We start from the raw sequence: 25201 nt of genomic DNA, 5'->3' as shown, positions 1-25201 counted from the left end.
TTGAACTGTAAAGTAAAACATCCAAAATGGCACAAGTGTGTGCACATGGTGGCCACCGTGAAAAGTTTTTATTCATAACAAGATAACTGATGTGTATTTTCAGATGTCGTGACACCTTAAACCATTATGTGTAAATCCTGAAAATTAGGTCCAGAAGTAGCTAAATATAGAAGATATGATAATACTGTCTGTTCCTTGTACTTGGGAAAATCTGCTTTTCAAGTTCCAAAATCCATAATCTCTTACATTTTAAAGCATGCAATGTACTTACCAGTGGGTTTGAAGGATTTTGAACGAATGTTGGAATCATTATGGACTAATTAACATGGAAGTCAGAAATTATCTCATGATCACTTTATTCTTATAAAAATCACGTATGGTTTATGGGAGCATACAGCCAGGATCTCGCAAACTCAGCATGCAGATGTGATCCCAAACTGGAAAGTGGCTTTTCGTGACATATATGAGAACCTTTATGAATTGGTTATAAAGGAGAACCTATAATATTTGAGAAGACAACATTAAGTTCCTAGTGAAGGGGTAGGTTTCCCTATCGATTGGGGAGGGAGGAGGAAGGATTTTCTTAGTTTCCTGTAGGAAGTTCTTCTCTACTGGGATTCTGAATAAAAGAGGTTTGTGAAGGACATGTTCTATAAGCAGTAATGACTGTAAGATGCCCCTTTATGAAGAAATAATGCAACCCCTCGTTGGCCACATAGAGCAGTATACGATTCTTTCTGTCATTTCATTGGGTAAATGTTGTTCTGATTGTACTAAATGAAGACATATTGTTCAGGAGCCAAGTTCCCACGTTGAGTTATGGTACGTTGGTATGTAGAAAAGTACCCCATCACTAGTGAAGAATTCTGAGAATCGCTGATGTCTCGGACTAGTCTATCATAAGCGCATTCCCGTTTGAGCCTGGTTGGTAGTACATAAAGGTGTAGCTGGGCATTATTTATTTTCAGCATTTGCAAAGAGATTTCACTGGGAAATGACCCAAGCAAAGAACACTTGATTGTTTATGCCACACATGATTCTCTTGAAAAAATGTCCAGAGAGCACCCGCCTCTTCATTGAATCGAACAGCAGTGATTTAGAGATTCCTGGTAAGCTGCTACTTCTAAATTGTCTGAGCCACCCAGAGACAAAACCTCAATTTGGTACCTCCCTACTTGTCCAGGTAGTATATCATTGTTTTGTTGTCGATTTGAGAAAGGTGAGAGTTTGTTCCGAAAACCAGTAGAACAAGCTTGAAAGACAAAGGGGCATATTATCAAGATACTGAGTTAAAATTATCGCCGCTTTAGCGGCAGGAAACTGCAACTAAAGCGGCGATAATGGGCTTGATAATATGCCGTAGAGAATTCCCATAGAAGCCCATGTTCACACCAGAACATGGGCTTCTATGGGAATTCACAAGGGTATATTATCAAGCCCATCATCGCTTTAGCGTCAGTTTCCTGCCGCTAAAGCGGCGATAATTTTAACTCAGTTTCTTGCTAATATGCCCCTAACTTCTTTGAATTACAGAAGGATGATGTGGTAGAACATTTCTTTCTAAGACAAGGTAGTCTGAATTTGGAGATGTTCCAAATAAAATCCTATCCTGTTAGAGAAGAACCTGTTACTAGTATTTGGGTGGGAACATCCTTGTGAAAAGGAATTCCCTTCAACAGACTGCACTTCCACTGGAACAACAGGATAACCACCAGAGTACCAGTTCCTTTTAAATGCAGATGACGCAGTTCTAATCTTACAAACAGCAGTTGGCCTCCAGAAACTTGTAAATGGTTTTAATAGATTTATGCCAAATCTGAGTTTAAAAGCACATCACCAGAAATGATTGATTTTACACTAAGGTTTTATATTTTAATTATCTAGATTTCCTGTTTGAAGCTAATTTGTCATGGGGTGGCATGACCAACCAGAGATTACAGAAAATGGGCGTAGGTTGTGAATCTATTTCTAGATTAGCAGAAAATTGGGGCACAAGCCAATTACAGAGAGGATCCAGCTATATAAAGCAAATGTCTGGGCGTGGGAATATATGGAGCTGGCATTTGGGGTCATGAAGAAGCACTTAGAATACAGGCCTTCAAAAACAAGTTCCTCCATCGGATACTGGCCATCCCTAAATCAACCCCAAGTTTTATCTCCCACAGTGAACTGGGTATGGGTAACTGGAAGACAAGTTAAAAGCCCCCCCCCCTCATATTACTCTGGGTTATAATATATATGGTGTACCCCACAAGCAGGTCTTTTGAGAGACATTCTGCGTGACTATCTGAACTATCTGAACTTAAACCAATAGGAACTCTGTCCCTTGGCTGGCATTGGACAGCAAAAGCTTTAATGATAAGGATGTAGTTATGGAACAATTTATCAAGATGAATGAAGAGATTATAATTGCAAGGGCAAGCCATTCAACTTCAGTTCTTAACTACTTGCCAATTTCCCAAATGCCTGGGATAGAGCAGTATCTAATCTGGGGGCCCAGGGCAAGGTTTGGCATACGACCCCTAATAAAGTGTCTGTCAAAGCCTTGTTTTTTGGGAGGAGAGGCTGAGCAGAAGTCTGTCCAGGTTGTAGGGCCTCAGTCAGAACATTAGTTTTGACCCTCATGGTAGAGAGATGACGTTCAAGAACCTAAGTAACCCTATGCATCTCCATTACGAAGGAGGCAGATTGGTATGTGGCAGGTCTAGGAAAAAAGGGCTGACTCGGGAAAAGTGCTGAGGCCATTAGCCTCCTGCAAGTTCTGTACGTATTGTCCTCGGTATAGGGCTGAGCGAACACATCACCCTGGTCATAGTTGTCAGAATCGGTGCCAAAAAGTTGGGCTGCATTTCTTGAAGGATGGTAACGTCCCATAGAGGAAGAAGAACCTCAGGCGAATTTCGGCTTGACGTTAGTTGAGGTCGAACCGCTCACTTCTCTGGCGTTGACATGGGCGTTGAAGAACCTGGGTCTGGCACAGGTCTCGAGGTCATAAGTAGAGCCCAAGGCAAAACAGGCTCAGAGGGTCCAACTAGTGCCCAGTACAAAATGTAAGCGGTATACCAGATGGAGGGCCCTGCAGCTCCTTGAGACCTGAAGGTTCACCCGAGGGAGTTGTGTTTTTGGAGAGGAGGACAGAGCTGGCCGACCAAGCCCTTACCCAAGCCTGCTCCCTCCCCACTCACTCAAAAGGGGCCACTTTAGACTGGATCATCTCCAAGGAATCTGTGGTCAAACTCATTTACAAAGATCCCTGCGACTGGTCTGACCACCACGCTATCACCTTCTGTCTTCCTGGCACTCACAAGACATGGACACCGCAACCGGTGATCCCCAAAAGATGGATCAGGGACACCAAGAACCTGGATCCCGAGAAATTGGCTGCCTGCTGTGCAACTGACCCCCCCCCATATCACCACGGTCGACAACCTCACTGAACATTATTTCACAGCGATAGCCAATATAATCGATGGCCTTGCCCCACTAAAACTGAAAAGAACACAGATCAAAGACAGGAACCCATGGTTCAACGGATCCCTTAACAATGAAAGGAGGTCCCTCTGACAAACAGAACGGAACTGGAAAAAGCACCCTCTTAACCACTTGGACGCTATGGCACTCAGGCCCATATAATGGGATTTCCATTGAAATGAATGGGAGGGGCATGACAAGTTACCCTTGTCATTAGCAGCGAAGAGGTTAAACTTCTCAGTCTGGCCAGAAACAAAAAAATAATTCTTCAGAGCAGAACTGGATAACGCTAAGAATAGACCTCGTAAATTATTCGAGTTGGTCAAACATCAGTCAAACAAACTTGCTAAATCATCCAAAGAAACCCCCATTTCTACAATCCCATGCGAGCAATTCTCCTCCTTCTTCTGTGATAAAATCTCTGCCCTAGGAAAGGAACTCATATCTGCTACCTACACCCAAACCCCTCCTGCTCTTCATCTGCACTCAGCGCTGCCCACCCTGACCTCCCCCAAAAACCAAGCGTCATGGTCCAACTTCAAAGTCTATGATGAACTTTCGATCTCAAAAACTCTTTCCTCCTTAAGCCCCAACAATCACTTCAATGACCCTCTCCCCTCAAACTGCCTTGCCTCAGGCTATCATCCCTTCTTGGACAACTATAATCAACTCCTCGCTCCTACAGGGATCAATTCCTGACTCTCTCAAAGCTGGCCAGGTGGTCCCCATTCTAAAAAAACCACTTTAGATCCTGCCTCTCCTGACAATCACAGACCTATCTCTAACATCCCTCTCCTAGCTAAAGTGCTGGAAAAATGTGTACAGCAACAGCTAAGCCAACACATCTCCAACTTCCACCTTCTAGATGACTTACAATCTGGGTTCAGACCTGGGCACAGCATGGAAACCACACTCCTCCACATTAGTCGGACAGAAAAGGGGATGAGGCTGTAAGGGCCGCACAGAGGGTCAAGTTCCTACTGCTTTTATAATATGGGTGCAAATGGTCTGGGATACAACCCCCTAGATCCCAACATAAAACAAACATGCATTTGTTTTATACATCAAAATTCACAAGTTGACCTCGCACACCAAAAACAATATGATAAACACAATATTAGTGCTTGGTAAACATTTGTTTTGTGACAAAGATGGAATCCAATAGTTCTCCCAAGAAAATTCCAAGTCAATTTTCTTCTTTTTATTCTTTCTTTTATTATTCAAAATTTGCAGATAAAAATAGCCAACGCGTTTCGTCCGAAACCGGACTTCTTCAGGGCTTAACACAGTGTATGTTTATGCTACACGTCCCATCCGTCTTGATAGTTGTATATCCAATGGGGTTTTTCCGACAGACCAGACGACCGCACACGTACGAGACGGCGACGCCGGATACATGGCATATACTCTATTCTTCTCTTTTCTGACTGGAATATAACGAACGGATGATATAAGATTTGCTTGACTCGCCAACTATACAATTAAAGACCCAAGCACTAATATTGTGTTTATCATATTGTTTTTGGTGTGCGAGGTACACTCCTCCACATTGTTGATGATGCCCTTCAAGCCCTTGACCAAGGCAAAACCTGCCTGTTGATCCTCCTTGACCTATCCTCGGCTTTTGACACGGTTAACCACGAAATTCTCCTGAATCGCCTCAAACTTAGGATGGGCCTAGATGGCACTGTTCTGGCCTGGTTCCGATCCTTCCTCCAGAACCGCTCGCAGAGAGTCCTGATCAACGGCAACCTATCCGCCTCCTCTCCGATCACAGTTGGAGCCCCCCAAGGATCAACCTTATCCCCTACCCTCTTCAATCTGTACCTCGAACCGCTCTCAGAGGTGCTGCGCGCTGCCAATATCTCCAACCACATGTATGCCGACGACACACAGCTCTACATCAATATCTCTTCTCCAGAAGATATCCGTTCCCTGAAGGAGGCCTTGAAACTAACTGTTCATTGGCTCACATCCAACCAGCTTAAACTCAACGCCAAAAAAACAGAGTTCCTCTTAATCTCGCCACCCAACGCCAATACAGACATTCAAGTTTGGACCAAGGCTATCACAGCGCTAAACTGCTCTCCTACCTTTGTGGACTCTGCTAAATCCCTGGGAATAACCTTAGACGGCAACCTGAACATGCGGGGCCATATCAACGCAATGGCCAAAACCGCCAGATTTCACCTAAACTACCTACGACACTTGAAACCTTTCCTCGACCCTCCCGATCTAAAATCGGCTATCCAGGCCTTAGTCATCTATTGACTAGAATATGGTTGCTCCACTCTCGCAGGCCTACCCAAGATCTCTCTGGCACCCTTGAAAGCCTGCCTCAACGCTGCCGCCAGACTTCTAACTGGCTCTAAAAAGTTTGATCACATCACGCCCCACCTCAAAGCTCTGAACTGGCTTCCTCTTGAGGCTAGAATCCAATTCAAACTGGCTTGCATCACCCACAGGGCTCTCTATTCCAAGTCCCCTGCTTTTCTGGCACAGAAACTTGTACTATCCGGAGGAATCAGAAACTCCCGTCCCGCCAGAGCCCTTTTGCTGGAGAAGTGTGGCTCACTGGTTAGAGGAGGCAGACCCTGAAGCAGAGGTCAGACCCGGGACCAGGGTTCAATTCCCGACGCGGCAGGGTCTTGAGCCCAAATGTCCACGGACTCGATAATTCTCGCTTCGGTGCCCACTCGAATCATGGGTTCACACTCTGCAACTCTGGGCATTAGCTTGCTTAATCTCCACAACAGCCCCACCGCGGCGGGATGCCTGGCTTTCACCATGGGGATGCCCAGTACGGGTCATCTCACAAGGAAAAGCCAGGACGGGTTCCCAAGGCAAGCGCCGAGATGCCCCAGGGTGATTCGAGCGCTATATAAGAACATACAAAAAAAAAAAAAAAAAAAAAAAAAAACAGCACGCTTAAAGAAAAAAAAGAACATATAATCGGGCTTTCTCTGGATCCGCCCCAAGAAAATGGAACTAACTCCCACCTGCCATTAGAAGAATACCGTCTCTAGTCCACTTCAAAAAGGAGACCAAATCTTTCCTAATGGGCAAATTCCTCTCCTAAAGCTCACGCTACAATCACCCCCTCAACCTGACTTCACTGCACTATTCCTTGGATGCCCTTCCCTATGTTACCCACCCTGCACTTTGAACAATCCTTCAGGGTGATGAGACTGCTTTTCTAGTTTTTTGCATCATTTTTGCTCCTATCCCTTATAGTAATCGAATATTATGACTGTTTGGTTTACCATATACGGTTTCTATTTTTTTTCTTCCCTTATCCCGGACTCTCCTCCCCCCTTTGTTCTGTATCCCACCTGATACTACTGTAAAGCGCTTTGATACCCTCACTGGTCTGGTTTGCGCTCTATAAAACACTAAAAAAAAAAATATATATATTTTCTTATTCCATATGAGTTCACCAATGGGAAAAGAAGGATTGGTCATTGGTTTGAGTTTTGTTGATTCTATTTATTGTTGTGCTTTCATAAGCAAGAACTGCACACAATGACAGCCGAGGGAGTCGGAAGGGACCTGAAGAGCTGGAGCATGACTGCACTGAACTCTTCCATCTGACCAACTGTGGCATTCGGCCCAAGAAATACGGGTTGCCCGGCACAATCAGTGGGATCAGGTCTGAAGTGGGCCAACTTTGGGAGGAGTTGTGCAGTCCCTGCACCTGCTCAGGTGAATGTGAGTGGCGCATGGAGGTAGATTCCGGCTTCGACTTCTTGTGTTTCTTTTTAGTTTTACCTGAAGACTTGGAGTGCGATGAAGACCGGCCTCTCAAATTACTGACTCCGGGAACGATTTTAGATTGTGGACCATGGATGTGGACCCAGACTTGAAGCGGCAAGATACGGAGTCTTCCTATGCTTGGTAGAATAGAGTTTTTCCTCGCGTTTCCTGATGGACTTCGGGTTCATAGAGGTGCAGTCGGTGCAAGCCTTAGAGTGGAGACTCGATCTCAGGCACTACAAGCATACCTAGTTGGGATCCATGACAAACATTTGTTTGCGACAATCCCTTCAAGTACTAAGTCTCAAAGAGACAAGGAAGTGAGCTCTGGATCAGTGTCTGGTAGCAAGGATAGAAAGAAACTGGCGGCAGTGTGCAGGGGTGGCCCGTATGTCATTTCCAGAGCAGAATGGAGCACCAGGTTCCAACTTTTGTAGCGTAGAGGTACTGATGAAGTTTCCAATCCATTCTGACACAAAAATGCTGTGTTAAGGGTTCAAGAAACTTGAGAAGAGCAACACCTAAGTCTTCTGGAAGAGAGATGAAGCTTAAGAATGCATGAACTTTTGCAAGAAAATATCCTTGATAAAGAGCAATGTGATCACCTTCTTTGAGAAGAATACAATCTTGCTTAGGGGATTGGAACAGTGTGAGCTGATGGAATCATTAGGCCACTAGGAAGATCTACAGCAGGAGCAGGTCTTCGTATTTGAGGAGGAACCAATACAAAGGCATAGACTATGAGGTGGTAAAATGACCCTTTAGATAAGTTGGAAGCACCCTAAAGGAGAGTGTCTTACTTAAGGGGACAATCAGAAAGCACAATAGCATGAGTTAATTCTCTAGTAGAAGGGTAAGCCATGGATTATTGTGAATCAGAGGTTGGAGGGAGCCTTAGCCATGAGTGTCCATATCCAAGAAGCAGAAAGAATCAGCGATCTACTAGCTGTTCTGTATTTTGAATTTGACGGTGCCCTCTTGGGATCTCTGGATATCAATACTGTCATAAGCCACTCACCTGAACAATGGAAGGTTCCGATGGAGTGACGATGGAACCAGACTACCGCTAAGGACCTTTCCTTGGTAGCAATCAATGGTATTCCCACTGCCCCAGTGAAAGTTCTCAAGTGGAAGGGGGGGATCGGAAAGAGAGACAAACACCAAAGTAGTGATGTATAAAATATACTAAGTAGATCACTTAAATTGGATTTTTAATGAATGAGTCTACTTGTCTGGTTAATAGTTGTGACTAGCACTATATGTAATGATCTATGGTAGCTAGGGATAGAGGTCTTCATATTTATCGCCATGTAGTCTAAAGAGATCAGGTAGCGATTCATCCGGACAAGTAGGAATCTAATCTACACAAAGGATGGAATCCAATTCTTGTCCTGGGTTTTCCAACCACAGCAAACCTAAATGTGGCGTACCTTGGTGCAATGCTAAAGAAAAGGAATGACCTAGAAAACCAAAACGGAACAAATGTACAAAACATCAATAGATAAAATCGCAGCTAAAGGCAATATCTTTTTGGTGTAGCATGTAAGGAATTCACAGCATGCTGCTAAGATGGTAGTGTGGCTAGCACCGTGAAATACTTTTAAAAAAAAACGAAGTTCAAAAAAGTGACACACTTAAAAAATAAACAAAACTAATGGGATTTCACACATTATGTGAGGTGATTGTTTGAATCCAGGTAGCAGAAGAGGTCTTGAAAGTAGGCATATTGGTGGTAGCCTACAAAACCAAGCTAGCTGAGATCAACAATGATATCACGGAGAACAAAGAATTCCCAATGAAATAAAAAATTGTCAAGCTTCAGGGGGACATTAAGAAATTTGAAAAAGAGAAAGTCTATCCCTATCACAAACAAGATTACACACCTACGATGGAGGATACCTCATCTGACGATAGTCAATCCTTGTGTAGAAAAAACTCTTCCAACAGCACCCTGAGCAATGATAGTTGGGGCAGCATGGAAGGCAATGGGGGCAGAGGAGGTCCCCAAACATCCATCTTACCCACTTACCCCACAGAACGCCTTAGCACCAGAATCACCTCTATAGTCTCCACGGCAAAGGCACAAGATTGGATCAGCAAAAATGAGGCTGAGTACCTGGTAAACAAACACCCCAGGACACCTTATTTTAATATCCTCCCTAAGAGCCACAAAGGTTTACACCCCCCCGGATGAGCAATTGTTTCAGGGATAATTCCCTAATACAGACATTATCACGCTTCTGCGATCACTTCTTACAACCTTTGGTTAACCCTTTCGATGCGGATGACGAGCTCAGCTCGTCATGATGCACAGTTGAGCTGTGCTGAAGACGAGCTGAGCTCGTCATGAAACAATGGGAAAGTGGGTGCCTGCAGCACAGCAGGGGAAAACACCTATCAGCCAAGGTGTTAAGAAGACTCCATCATTCATACAGGACACAAGGGATGTCCTTAACCTCATAAAAGACACCAATGACAGCAACCAAATTTCACTTTTGGTCAAACACGACGTAGAGGTTCTCTATACCAACATCCCCCAAACAGCTACATTAGTAGTATCTGAAGTAGCACTTCGTTCTGAAGTATGGTCACCAGCTACCCCTATTAGCTTTATCATGGACCTTGGCACTGACTTATAATTTCTTCCAATTTGACAAACAACTGTACCATCCCACCCAGGGGACATTCGTGGGTAGTACCTTCGCCTCCAGCTTCACATTCCTTTATTTGGCATCCTATGAGGGTGACAAGATCTTTCATGAATCCATTCCTTACAAAACCAACATATATCTTTGGCGGAGGTACATTGATGACATCTTCATCTTCTGGAGAGGAGACAGGGCCAAAAGCCATGCCATCTTTGAGTGGATTAATACCCTTAACCCATATCTACATTTCTCCATCACTATAGCTGAGGATGAGCTCCCCTTCCTAGACCTCATGTTGAACAAGTTACTTACCTTCGGTAACGATATATCTGTAAGAAACAGTAGTTAGTATTAGATTCCTTACCTTAGAATGTCCCCAGGCGTCAGTCTGGATCCGGAAACTTTTGCGTAGCAGTACCCCTGAGCGTCGGTAGGCGTCGTCTGCAGGCGTCCCCTGCGGCTCCGCGTCCGTCGTCGGGCGCCGTGATGACCTCGCTGGAGTATATAGACGCCGCCTCCGCGCGCTGACGTCAGTTCTTTGCACACAGCTTTTCCGCGCCAGAACACGCAGAGCCATGTGAGAACCAACACTGGTGCCATTTGAAACTAGGGCCCTGAAAGGGATGTCCTTAACCCTAGGTATCAGTTCGCAGAACGGGGAGGATGGGTGGGGCGGTAAGGAATCTAATATTAACTACTGTTTCTTACAGATATATCGTTACCGAAGGTAAGTAACTTGTTCATCTGAAAGAAACAGGTTAGTATTAGATTCCTTACCTTAGAATAGATACCCCAGCAATACCAACCCCGGTGGTGGGTCTGCGAACCAATACAATCCTACACCAGAAAGTCCTGGAGGACCGAACGGCCAAAGAAGCCATCCCTCCGGACTTGACTGTCCAGGCAGCAGTGCCTCGCAAATGTGTGCAGCGAGGCCCACGTAGCCGCCTGGCAAATGTCCTGCAAGGGGACTCCCCGGCCCAGGGCAGTAGTAGCCGCCGTGGCCCGAGTGGAATGGGCCCTCAGCCCAACAGGAGGCTCCTTCCGAGCCAAAGAGTAGCACGCTTTGATGCACAAAACGACCCACCGAGAGATGGTCCGTTTATGTACCGCCCGTCCCTTCTTCGCACCCACGTAGCCAACAAACAGTTGGTCATCCACCCGGAACTGGCGTGTGCGATCCATATAAAATGAAAGCGCACGTTTTGGGTCCAGACGATGGAGCCGCTCTTCATCCTTTGAAGGATGCGGAGGCGGGAAGAAGGAAGGGAGGGTGATGGACTGCCCGATGTGAAAAGCAGAGACAACTTTGGGTGTCCCAGAACCACCTTGTCTGGATGAATGGACATGAAAGGAGGTTTGACAGAAAGAGCCTGGAGCTCACTCACCCTCCTGGCAGAGGTGATGGCAACCAGGAAGGCCGTCTTTAAAGTCAGGAGACGGAGAGGACAGGAATGAAGTGGCTCAAAGGGAGCACACATCAAGAAGGTTAGAACCAGGTTCAAGTCCCACGGAGGCATCACAAACGGAACAGGTGGATACAGGTGCGTGATGCCCTTCAAGAATCTTGTTACAATGGGGGACTTGAACAAAGACGGTTGATCAGGCAGCCTCAGAAAGGCCGAAAGGGCAGAAAGGTAGCCATTGATAGTGCCCAGAGCAGAGCCTTGCTGGGCAAGAGAAAGAAGGAAGAGAAGAACCTCAGAAAGAGGGGCAGAGAGAGGGTCCACAGCCTTTGCTGTGCACCATGCCACAAACTTGTTACACCGACAGGCGTATACCGATTTTGTGGAGGGACGCCTGGATGCCAGAATCACATCACAGACTTCAGGAGGCAAGTCAAATGGCCTCAACTGTCGCCGCTCAATCTCCACGCATGGAGGTGGAGGCTGGACAGGTTCGGGTGGAGGACCGTCCCCTGCTGCTGCGACAGAAGGTCCTCCTGAAGGGGCAGGCGGATCGGGGGACCGACTGACATGCTGAGTAGCTCGGGATACCAGTACCTTCGAGCCCAGTCCGGAGCCACAAGGATGACTTGGGCCCGGTCGCGCCTGATCTTCTTCAGCACTCTGGGCAGAAGTGGTATAGGCGGAAAGGCATATAACAGACCGCAACTCCACTCGCGCCGAAAGGCGTCGCCGTGCGAGTGCCGTCTTGGAAACTCCAACGCGCAGAACTGATGACATTGTGCATTCTCTTCTGTGGCGAATAGATCTAACCAAGGCTCTCCCCATTGCCGAAAGATGCCTTGCGCCACGTCCGAGTTCAGACGCCATTCGTGATCCATCGAGCACCGAGCTGAGATCGTCCGCCCTGGCGTTCAGAGAACCTGCCAGGTGTTGAACCGTCAGAGACACGCCCTGACGTGCCAGCCATTGCCAGAGGCGCAGAGCCTCCTGGCAAAGGGTCCACGACCCCACCCCGCCCTGCTTGTTGCAGTACCACATGGCGGTGGTGTTGTCCGTGAACACCTGCACTACACTCCCGTTGACAAAGGGGAGGAATGCTTTCAGTGCCAAACGAATCGCCCGGTGCTCCAACAGGTTTATATGGAGCCGGGACTCCGCCGGAGACCAGATGCCTCTGATCTCTGCCTCTCCCAAGTGGCCTCCCCAGCCCTGGAGGGATGCGTCCGTCACAACAACGTGCTCCGGTTGGGGAAGGGAGAGGGATCTGCCTCTGACCCAATCGCGGTCCGTAAGCCACCACTGCAGTTGTCTTGCAGCGCACTCTGAGATCAAGCCATGGTCGGACAGGTTGCCCTGATGCTGGGCCCACTGAAACTTCAGGTCCCACTGCAGAGCCCGCATCCGCCACCGGGCGTGATGCACCAGAAGGATGCAGGAAGCCATCAGCCCCAGCAGCCGCAGCGGCAACCTGACCGAAACCCGGGATAACGGCTGAAAGATGGGAATCAAAGCCTGTATATCCTGGACTCGCCGTTCCGGAGGATAGACCCGAAACTGCGCCGAGTCCAGAACCGCTCCGATGAAAAGGAGCTTTTGAGAGGGACACAGGTGTGATTTCGGCACATTGATGGAGAACCCCAGCTCGTGCAGGAGGTCTGCCATCATCTGTAGGTGGTGGACGACTGTCTGGGGCGAGCCCGCCTTCAACAACCAGTCGTCTAGATAGGGGAAGACTGAAACCCCCAATCTGCGCAGATGGGCTGCGACCACCGCCATCACCTTGGTGAACACCCGTGGGGCGCTGGTAAGGCCGAAGGGGAGCACGATAAACTGAAAGTGCTCGTGGCCTACCGTGAACCGCAGGTAACGCCGGTGGGCCGGCAGGACGGGGATGTGAAAATACGCATCCTGCAAGTCCAACGCTACCATCCAGTCTTGCGGGTCTAGAGCAGCCAAGACCTGAGCTAAAGTCAACATCTTGAACTTCTCCTTCCGGAGGAAGCCGTTGACGTTCCTTAGGTCCAAGATAGGACGTAGGCCCCCTTTGTCCTTCTTGGGTACCAGAAAGTAGTGGGGATAGCAATCACGTCCTACTTCTGGCCCAGGAACGCGCTCGATGGCCCCCTTGGCCAAGAGGGCCGTAACTTCCTCCCTCAGAAGTGCCAAGTGGTCCCCCGACACACGGTGGTTCTGCGGTGGCATGGCTGGAGGAGTGGTCTCGAAGGGGAGGGAGTAGCCCCTTCGGACGAGCTGCAGCACCCACCTGTCCGATGTTATTGTGCGCCAGTGGGAGAGGTGATGGCGAACCCTGCCCCCCACCGGCGTCATATGGGCCTGAAAGCACGGACTAGGAGGATTTAGAGGTAGATGCTGCGGGGGGAGGTGTGGCCTGACCTCGCCGCTGTCCCAGACCGCCACCACTGCGGTTTCCACGGCTGCCACCACGTTGATAAGTTTGTTGCAGCGCGTGTCTGGCAGCACGTGTGGGACCGCCCCTTCCTTGGCCACGAAAGGAGCGAAACGAACCCGTTTGCTGGCGCTGGGTCGAGAGACCCAAGGACTTGGCCGTGACCCTGGAGTCCTTGAAGCGCTCCAGCGCGTGGTCTGCTTTGTCGCCAAACAGGCGACTGCCATCAAACGGCATGTCCATTAATGCACTCTGGACATCTGCCGAGAAGTTGGCGGATCTCAGCCAGGCGTGGCGACGAATCGCCACCGTCGTGGACATCGCTCTGCCCAGCGAGTTGGTCGTATCAAGACCACACCTGATGGAGTATCTTGCTGCGTCTCGGTCTTCAATCATAGCCATGCCGAGCTTAGCCCGTACCTCCGGCGGGCATTCAGGCAGCAGGTCCGCGACCGTATCCCACAGAGAGTGGGTGTAGCGGCCCAAGAGGCACGCGGTGTTGCAAGACCGCAGTCCCAGACTCAGGGACGAGAAGACCTTTTTGCCATACTGGTCGTACCTCTTTGACTCCCTGTCGGGCGGGGCCGACGGGAATGCGCTTTGGGAAGTGGAGGCCTGGATCACCAGACTCTCAGGGGTGGGATGGGTGGACAGAAACTTGGGGTCGTCCGAACACGGACGGTGGCGTCTGGCCACGTTCCTATCAACAGGCGAACCTGAAGCGGGCCTGGACCACGTGCCCAAAAGAACGTCAGTTAAGGCCTCGTTGAACGGCAGCAGTGGCTCCTGTGGGCATGACTGCAGTTTGAGGACCTCAGTGAGGATGTTAGTCCTCACGGCCGCGACGGGGAGCACAAGGTTTAGGGCCTTGGCAGCCCTCATCAACACCACTGAATAAGCTGCCCCCTCCTCCGAAGCCACGGTAGGAGGTGAGACAAAGCCAGGGTTGGGGGAGTCATCCAGACCACTGACGTCACCCAAGTCACCCGTCCAGTCCACGTCGTACTGACACTCGCGGGACAGAGGGTCCTCAGACCCCTCCCACTCCTCTCCGTAATCTACATCTTCACCATATTCGGAATCAACAATGTAGACCGGCTCCTCGGGGTTCACAGGCCCCATCGGCGTCGGACTCGGCGTTGGACGACGCCGGTTCGGCTCCGCTTCTGGAGTCGGAGAGGGAATGGGGGCGGCGCCGCCCTGAGCCGGGGAACCGGCGCCGCGCGGGGGCGGCGCCAGGGGTTGCCCGATGGAATCGGCACTGGAGAGGCCGGTTGACCAGCCGGCGTCGACCCTGAGGGCCCCTGCGGCGCCGGGGCCGGAGCCGTCGGCGGCGCCGGGGCCGGAGCACCCGACGGCGCCGGGGCTGGAGCACCCGAACCGCTAGGGCCCCCGGACGGGATCACAGGGCCCGAAGGCGCCGCAGAACCCGCCGGAGGAGACAGAGCCCTCATGGCCATGAGGAACGCCTCTATCTCCTCGGGCGACGCGCCTTGCCCATGGACCGCAGGGTATGGAGCAGGCCGCGTCGGCAACTCACGCGGAGCCGCGGCCACCCGAACCCCCGGCCGCATCGCGCGAGCGTCGGGGGGGAGTCGGGGGTACGATGACGACGCCCCAACTTCTTGTGCTTCCTACCTGAGGAACCAGAGGAATGGTGACGACTCCCGGAGCGCTCGTGACGGCTCCGCGACCGCTCCCTCGATCGCTCCCTTGACCTCCGGCCGGACCGGGACCGCTCTCGACGCGGGGCCGACACCCGGAGCTCGAGCAGCTTGCGGGACCGCTCCCGTATAGCTTTATTCGTCAAGGCCCGGCAATCGACGCAGGCGTCCACGTCGTGGTCGGGGCCCAGGCACCGGAGGCAGAGTCGGTGATGGTCCGTGACCGACATCGTACGGTCACAGTCGTCACAGTTCTTAAAACCGGGCATCCTACCGGCACCGTAAGAAGAGTCAAAAAGGATGAAAGATCAAAAAACTTGGTCAAAAGACCGGAGTACTGCACTTCTCGGATCTGCGCTAACTGCGCGGAGGCGGCGTCTATATACTCCAGCGACGTCGTCACGGCGCACGACGCCGAACGCGGAGCCGCAGGGGACGCCTGCAGACGACGCCTACTGACACGCAGGGGTACTGCTACGCAAAAGTTTCCGGATCCAGACTGACGCCTGGGGATATTCTAAGGTAAGGAATCTAATACTAACCTGTTTCTTTCAGATTCACCTGACTGGCGGTAGATTGAACATCACCACATACAAAAACCTACCGACTGCAATAGTTTACTGTGATGTAGCGGTCATCACTCTAAAGCATTCAGAGACAATCTGCTGTTTGGATACTTTTTACAGGTGCCCTGCAATTGTAGTACCCTCCATGACTACAACACACAGGCAACTCAGTAAGCTGAAAATCTCATTTACCAGAACTGCCCTTCACACTTTGTTAAGACAGCCAAAAACATCCTAGAAACAACAATAGGGATGCACTATTGGAACACCACACAAGGTCAACATTTGACATATTGACATGAGTAACTACTCCAACAGAGTACGTAAAATCATCAGAAAATACTTACAATTTGAAGGACATTTTGGTACTAACCAGGCCATATGCACCCTCCAGAACAAACCAAAGATCTCTTCGGGACCCAGTAAAAGGTCACTTCCCATGTGGGTAATGCGGAGTCTACCCTTTAACTGCCATTACCAAAGAGGTTAAGTTCACACCCACGTTCACCTAGATTCAGACTAAACGCACAAGTTACTACTTGTGTAATGATATATCTGTAAAAGACATTAGTTAGTGATGGATTCCTTACCTTAGAATATCCCAAGGCATCAGACTGGATCTGGAAAGTTTTGCTTAGCAGTACCCCTGCGTGTCAGTAGGTGGCGTCCTGCGGCTCCGCATCCGTCATTGGCGTCGTCGTCAGCGCAGAGATGACGTCACAGAGAGTACTTGGGCGCCACCCATGCACGCGGACGTCAGTTCTGTACACAACTTTCCGCGCCAGGAACACAGAGCCATGCAAGATACTGACCATAGGTGCATAAATCTAGGGCCCTCAAAGGGATGACCTTAACCCTAGTAATCAGTCCGCAGAACGGGGAGGATGGGTTGGGCGGTAAGAAATCTATTACTAACCTAATGTCTCTTACAGATATATCGCTACACAAGTAGTAACTTGTGCATCTGAAAGAGACACGTTAGTGATAGATTCCTTACCTTAAAATAGATACCCCAGCAATACCAACCCCGGAGGAGGGTCTGCAAACAGGATTACACCAGAAAGTAACAGAGCACAGAACGGCCGTAGAAGCCGTCTCTCCGGACCTGACGGTCAAGGCAGTAGTACTTTGTAAATGTGTGCAGCGAGGTCCACGTAGCTAACTGACGAATGTCGTGAAAGGGAACGGCGCGTCCCAAGGCAGTAGTGGATACAGTTGCCCTGGTCGAATGGGCAGCACGCAGCTCCAGAGGAGGCTCCTTCTTGGCCAAGGAGTAACAGGCTTTGATGCACAGAACGACCCACCGGGAGATGGTCCGTTTGTGCAGGACCCAACCTTTTTTGGCACCCATGTAGTCAACAAAGAGCTGATCATCCACCCGGAACTGTTGTGTACGCTGCAGATAGAAGGCGAGCGCACATTTCGGGTCCAGGCGGTGGAGCCTATCCTCTTCCCTGGAGGGATGTGGAGGCAGAAAGAAGGTGGGCAAAGTGATCGTCTGCCCAATGTGGAAGGGCGTGTAAACCTTTCGCATGAAATAAGGACGGGTCCTTAAAACCACCTTGTCCGGATGAACAGAAAGGAAAGGAGGTTTAGAAGAAAGAGCCTGGAGCTCACTCACTCTTCTGGCAGAGGTGATAGCTACCACGAAAGCAGTCTTTAGGGTGAGAAGACGTAAGGGACAGTTATGAAGGGGATCAAAGGGAGCGCACATTAAGTAAGTCAAGACAAGATTCAAGTCCCACTGAGGCATTATGAAGGGCACGGGAGGGAACGTGTGTGTAATGCCTTTGAGGAAACGGTTAACAACCAGGGACTTAAAAAGAGAAGGCTGATCGGGAAGCCTTAGTAAGGCAGAGATGGCAGAAAGATAACCTTTGATAGTGCCCAGTGCAGAACCCTGCTGGGCCAAAGACAGAAGAAACAAAAGAACCTCAGAAAGAGGGGCAGAAAGGGGATCCACAGCCTTTGCTGTGCACCATGCCACAAATTTATTCCATCGGCAGGCGTATACTGTTTTAGTGGAGGGACGCCTGGCTGCCAGAATGACATTACAGACCTTGGGAGGAAGGTCGAAAGCCGTCAACTGTTGCAGCTCAATCTCCACGCATGCAGGTGGAGGTTGGACAGGTTCGGGTGGAGGACCGTACCCTGCTGCTGCAACAGAAGATCCTCCCGAAGAGGCTGACGGATCGGGGGATTGATGCTCATATTGAGTAGCACGGGATACTATACTCTTCGAGCCCGGTCCGGAGTCACCAGAATGACTTGGGCCCGGTCGCGCCTGATCTTCTTCAGTACTTTGGGCAGAAGTGGTATAGGCGGAAAGGCATACATCAGATCGCTGCTCCACTTGTGACGAAAAGCGCCAACGAGCGAGTGCCGCCTTGGAAATTCCAACGTGCAGAACTGATGACATTGTGCGTTCTCTTCGATGGCAAATAGATCTAACCAAGGCTCTCCCCACTGCAGAGAAAGACCTTGCGCCACGTCAGAGTTCAGACGCCATTTGTGTTCCATCTAGCACCGGCGGCTGAGTTTGTCCGCCCTGGCGTTCAGGGATCCTGCCAGGTGTTGAACCACCAAGGTAATGCCTTGGTGTTTCAGCCATGTCCAGAGGCGCAGAGCCTCCTAACATAGGGTCCACGACACCACCCCGCCCTGTTTGCTGCAGTACCACTTGGCGGTGGTGTTGTCTGTGAACACCTGCACTACACTCCCCCGGACAGAGGGAAGGAATGCTTTCAGTGCAAGCCAGATCGCCCGAAGCTCCAAAAGGTTGATATGGAGCCATAACTCCGCCGGAGACCAGAGGCCTCTGATCTCCGCCTCTCCTAAGTGGCCTCCCCATCCCAGGAGGGACGCATCCGTCACCACTGTATACTCCGGTTGGGGATGGGAGAGGGATTTGCCATTGACCCAATCGCGATTCGTGATCCACCACTGCAATTGTCGTGAAGTGCTCCCAGAGATCTGAACATGATCGGGCATGTTGACCTGATGTTGCGCCCACTGGAACTTCAGGTCCCTCTGCAGAGCCCGCATATGCCATCTGGCATGTGTCACCAGCAGGATGCAGGAGGCCATCCTGACCGAAACCCAGGATAGAGGCTGAAAGATCGGAATAATAGCCTGAATATCCCGGACTTGTTGCTCGGGAGGATAAACCCGAACCAACACCGAATCCAGAACCGCTCTGATGAAGGGGAGCTTCTGAGAAGAACTCGGTGCGAATTCGGCACGTTGATGGAGAACCCCAGCAAGTGCAGGAGGTCGGCCGGAGCCTGGAGGTGGTTGACGACTGCCTGGGGCGAGCCCGCCTTCAACAACCAGTCATCGAGGTAGGGGAAGACTGACACCCCGGACCTGCGCAGATGAGCATTGGTAAGGCCAAAAGGGGGCCCGGCAAATTGAAAATGCTCCTGACCTACCATGAACCGCAGGTAGCGCTGGTGGGCCGGCAGGACGGGGATGTGAAAATAAGCGTCCTGCAAGTCCAACGCCACCATCCAGTCTCCACGTTCCATAGCAGTCAGGACCTGAGCCAGAGTTAGCATTTTGAACTTCTCCTTCCGGAGGAAGCGATTGACGTCCGGGAGGTCTAAGATGGGGCGCAGGCCCCCCTTGTCCTTCTTGGGGACCAGAAAGTAGTGAGAATAACAACTACTCCCTACTTCCTGTCCGGGAACGCACTCGATGGCCCCCTTGGCCAGGACGGTCGAGACTTCCTGTTGGAGAAGAACCAAATGATCCCTCGACATGTGGTGGCACTGAGATGGCATGGCTGGAGGGGAGGACTGAAAGGAAAGGGAGTAACCTAGGCAGATTATCTGCAGCACCCACTTTGTCTGATGTTATCTCGCACCAGTGGGGGAGGTGGTGACAGATCCTGCCACCCACCGGCGTGGGGTGCTCCCCGAAGCTCAGATTAGGGAAGTTTGGAGGTAGAATCAGCGGGGGTGGAGGTGGACGGACGCACGCTGGTTACCCGCCCTGCCCCTGCAGAAACCATGGCAGCGTTGAGGCTGGTTCTGCACAGACTTGATGGAGGGGAGTGCCTGGGTGCCTCTACCTTGGCCACGAAAGGAAAGAAAACCAAGAGTGTGCGGGTTCTTAGTAGAAAGACCCAAGGACTTGGTCGTAGCCCGAGAGTCCTTAAAGCGCTCCAGTGCACTGTCAGCCTTGTCGCCAAACAGGGGGGTGCCATCAAAAGGCATGTCCATGAGTGAGCTCTGGATATCGGGCGAGAACCCAGTCGAACTAAATCAGGCGTGGCGCCGCAACACCACAGTCCCCCTGCCCAATGAGTCGGCGGTGTCCAACCCACACCGAATGGCGTACTTAGCCGCATCCTTACCTTCAGCAATCGCCTGAGAGAGGACAGCCTGCACCTCCTCAGGACACTGAGGCAACACCTGAGCAACGGCATCCTACAGAGCTTGGGAGTAGCGGCCCAACAAGTAGGCGGTGTTCACCAACCGCAACCCCAAGCTGGCCGAAAAGAACAACTGCTTCCCAAACTGGTCCAGTTTTTTAGTGTCCTCTTCCGGCGGGCCGTGGGAAAGGCACTCTGCGACGTCAAGGCCTGAATGACCAGGCTCTCAGGCGGAGTGGTCAAGAAAGCGGGGTCGCCGGGCACCGGTCGGTGGCGTCTGGCGACGTTTTTATCCACCGGACCTCTGTGGCTGGCCTCGACCAAGCCCCCAAGAGGACCTCTATAAGGGTGTCATTGAAGGGAAGCAAAGGCTCCGACTAAGTAGACGCTGTCTGGATCACCTTGGTGGGCAGGTTGGTCTTGAGGGCCACTGTGGGGAGGTCAAGGTTGAGGGCCTCAGCAGCCCGATGGAGTACCATTGCGTAGGAGGCACCCTCCTCCATCGTAGGCGAGGGAGAGACGAACCCCGGGTCAGAGGAAACATCAAGGCCGCCTGCATCCTCCAAGTCGTCCACCTAATCTTGTTCGGAGTCACACTGCCTGGCAAGCGGGTCCTCGGACCCTTCCGAGTCTTTGTCCGCCTCCGGTGTAGAGGGGGCCGGTTGCGGCGGCAGAGCAGGAGAAGGTACAAACGGCATCGGGAACGGCGCCGGCCGGGGCCAGACCGGCGCAGCCTTCTAATGCGGATGTCAGGTCGGAACAAAATGGTCCTGGAACCGGGGCAAGGGTGGGATAAACGGCACCCAGTGCGGCTCCGAGGGTGGAACCGAGGACGGCGCCGGGGCAGGAAACGCTGCACCTTGTGGTACCGGGGCCGGAGCCAGCAGAGTAGGATCCTGTGGCGCCGGCGGCGGAGCCGCCGGGCCAACAGGGTTTGGAACCGGGACCGCAGGCCCAAATGGAAACACCGGAGGGAGCCCAAGGCCTAAAAAGGCGGTCTATGGCAGCAAGGAACCCTTGCACCTGTTCGGGAGTCGCCGACACACCCGGGTATGGCGGGTAGGGCGCAGGACTCCCAGGCTCCAGAGGAGCTGCAGGGGCATAGCCCCTGTCCCCCTCGTTCGCCTCCGAGGAGCGACGGGGGGACGTCAGGGAGCAAACACGCTTCTTTGACTTCTTTTATGGCATTGCTTACCGAAATTCGAAGGCGAAGACTTGGAGCCAGAGAAGCGACGGCTCTGATCCCGCGAGCGGTCCCAGGAACGGCCCCTAGACCCGGAGTGGCAAAGTGACGAATGCTGGACCTCCAGTAGTTTCAGGCGCCGCTCCCGCAAGGCCTTCGGGGTCATGGCTCGACAGTCCCGGCAGTCGTGATGGGTCTCTAGGCAGCAGAGGCAAACATCGTCGGGGTCCGCCACCGACATATTACGGCGACAGGCCACACAAGACTTAAAGCCGGGCATCCCTACGTGCACCAGGAGAAAAAAGGAGGGAGACAAAAGTTTCAAAATAGCAGTCAAAAAGTGACTAAGGTACGTGCTGCGCTTGCTGGCGCGAAAAAAGAAAGAACTGACGTCAGAGTGCATGGTTGGCGCCTAAGTACTCTCCGTGACGTCATCTCGGCACTGACGACGCCAGTGACGGACGCGGAGCCGCAGGATGCCACCTACTGACGCGCAGGGGTACTGCTAAGCAAAACTTTCCGGATCCAGTCTGACGCCTTAGGATATTCTAAGTTAAGGAATCTATCACTAACGTGTCTCTTTCAGATACACTAACTGCAACACCAGTAATTGCATTTACAAATTTGCGTGTCCCTGTAACAAGAGATAAATAGGGATGACCACTGGGCCAATTAAGACATGCATGATGGAACATTGTAGCAATAAACGCTGTCACAAAATAAGCACCTAGACATGCACACAGTTTGCCACCCATAGACATACAATGGTCCATACTTGAGGCACACCCCATTATCAGCAAAAGTGCACTGTTTAAGAAAGAAAAGAATTGGATCTTTTGTCTATCCACCCATGTGTGTGATTTGAATGAAGCTATCCAGTGGAGCGAATTGAATCTCTAAATAATCGCCTTAGTTCCTGCTGCTCCATTAATCCTCTACCCTTGAGACCACCAAATGAAGCCACCTTTATTATATATCCAGTGGCATCCATTATTTTCTAACTCTTGGATAGCACACTTTAATTTGTGTGACTGACCTCCTCCATTTGTGTGGTGGGCCCTCCACATACTAGGAACCTGCCTGGCATTACAAATTTGCAGTATGTTGACTATTCCAGCATGACGACCTCCAAAACTGACACAATGGGTTTCTTTGAGCGGTCTCGGCGGGTGTCAGGTACCGCCCACCAAATGCACGTTTATGCGACTTGCTGTTGTTACCACTCGCTCACATTCCCACCGGGCCCCAGGGGCCTTAATTCCTCATACCCGACCATGTTACACACCTTCAGGCTGTGATTGATAGCCACACGATAACCGACCTGAACCACACTACCAATATGGCAGCCACCAAAGAGCGGTCTAGATCCCCTTACAGCCCCCCAACTGTCCATTGTTAAGCATAAGTATAAATTTGACATCCCGGCAGCCACCACTCCCGAATTGGAGTGTGGGTGGGTTGTCTGGATCGTTTGTGACCACAACGTATGAGTTACTTACCTTCGGTAATGATGTATCTGGTACAGATGATTCTAGCCGCAGATTTCTTAACGTAGAATTACACCTCCAGGCGTGAGACTGGATCCGGAATTATTTTTTTGCCTCAGCAGCCCAGCGCGTCGGGGGGACGGCATCACGCAACTCCGCCCAGGCATCGTCCGCATACGTAACGTCAGCGAGGTCACATAAGTCCCACCCTGGCGCGCCTATATCAGTTTTCTTTGGAGAACTTTTCCGCGCCATAACATAGAGCCATTTGCCAAACTGTGGGAGCATGGGAACAGTGTGCGAAAGAGCAGAAAAAAGGAATGGTGACTAAATACCAAAAGGAGCAGTGTCAACATTGCAGCACCCAAATGCAGGGAAGAAGAAGAACAGAGCACAGCCTTGAGCAGCCACCCTGCCAGCACGGTGATTGTACCCCTCCCCTCCCCTCCCCTCCCCGAGGCAAGGAACACATACAAAATGTTATGACTACATGTAGCAGGATATAAGCCCAAACAAGAACAACAAAGGGGGACCAGTTCCAAGACAAGCAGGAACGCCAAACCTCCAAGGCAACCCTAGCACAGAATGTGACAGCTCCCCAAGGAAGAGGGCGAGGCACGGCCAGATGACCCCAATTCAGAGGGTAGCAGGGGGGCCAACCACGGGGCAACCAGAGCAGAGGGGCACAGGAGTACCCATAGACCCAACCTCCAAAGCGCAAAAGAGGAGGAAGGAACAAGGACATGACAAATGATCTTGTCAAAAGAACAAAAGAATGCACTCACAGAAGACCAAGCCACCCACCGGGAGGCGAAAGCAGAAGCCAAAGCTCCTCGCAGAACAGGGAGGAAGGGCGGGCCGTGAAGGAATCTGCGGCTAGAATCGTCTCTACCAGATACATCGTTACTGAAGGTAAGTAACTCGTACATCTGATAGAGACTACTAGCCAAAGATTCCTTAACATAGAATAGATACCCTAGCCATACCAATGGGGAAGGAGGGTCTGCGAAAGGACCCCATCAGCCTGGACATAACAGAGGGTCCCGCAGGAGACCAGTCCAAGGGACAGGGCGAGGAGTCCCGTCCCCTAGGCAAGGGGAAACCCCACGAGCCGAACATCACCCATCCCCAGAGGGACGAGGGAAGAAGAAAGGAGAAAGAGAAGTCCCGTTCACTCTCAACAGAGGAAACAATTGCAAGGCCAAGGGAGGCCGAAGCACCACACACCCCTTTGAAGGCAACAGAACCTGCAGCCGACACCAAGGCAAGGAAAAGGAAGAAGAAAAACCTTGAAGGCCCAAGGAGACGAGGGAAAAGAAGACGAGTTCACCACAGTCGGAAATAAACAGACCAGACAGAGCGGGCCGGCAGCAATAAGCAGCCGGAAGCAGGAAGAACAGCCCCGGTACCCTCGGAAGGCCGGGCAAGTTACTCTGAAGAAGGAAAGAAAAAAACTCAAAACCATCACAGCCTTCAGGACAGGGGCATAAAAGCAAGGGAATGCCCGGACACACCACTACACCCAAACCAGCAAGGGAATTGCATCAGCAACATACATAAACACCATGGAGAGCAGAAGCCCGAACGCGGCCACAACCCCCTAGCACAGCGCAAGCTATGTAACAGCTACCACTACCCCACATAGGGTATGTTAAGTCCCAAGATATGAGAACCCTCTTTGGAAGAAACTTCCGCAGCATAGGCCAAACAAAAGAGCCACGGGGAACAACAACCCCTGTAGAAGGCTTGTCAAGCAGCCCAAGAGAACAGAAGGCCTAATCTCAGGGACGACCTGTGCAAATAAGTCAAGCAAAAAACTCGCAGTCAACAAGCGCCGTCCAGCAGCCAACAAAGCCACAGTCCCTGCAAGGAGGACTCGAGTGGCCAAAAAACACACAGAACATCAAAGGCGACTAGCCCAAAAGGAGATCCAAGAACCAGATCAACCCACCAGTCACTTAGGGGGAGAAGAAGGAGGAGGACGAAGCCCCGCCAAGAACCTCTGGATGGCTGAGTCTGCCGGGGCACGGAATAACAAAGCGCCATCGAAGGGAAGATCAACCAGCCGTTCCCTAAAATTTTCTGGGAATACACTGTCCTGAAGCCAAACATGGCGGCGAAGGGCAACCGAAGAGGCCATGGCATGACCCAGCACCTCCGATATGTCCAGAGCGGAGCGAAGAATAAATGCCGCTAGCTCAATAAATGCCGCTAGCTCCCGGCCATCCAATGCATGGT

At 51.1% G+C, this 25201-nt stretch overlaps 1 protein-coding gene across 2 annotated transcripts in view; it reads right to left on the bottom strand.

Moving 5' to 3' along the window:
* The window catches only part of LBR (lamin B receptor), a 704650-nt gene that overhangs the window by 4282 nt on the left and 675167 nt on the right, over positions 1–25201 (bottom strand). The window lies entirely within an intron of this gene.

Source organism: Lissotriton vulgaris, chromosome 6, assembly GCF_964263255.1.
Source record: "Lissotriton vulgaris chromosome 6, aLisVul1.2, whole genome shotgun sequence".
NCBI lineage: Eukaryota > Metazoa > Chordata > Amphibia > Caudata > Salamandridae > Lissotriton > Lissotriton vulgaris.
Note: the sequence above shows the minus strand (reverse complement) of the source record. Positions and strands in the feature narration are given on the sequence as shown.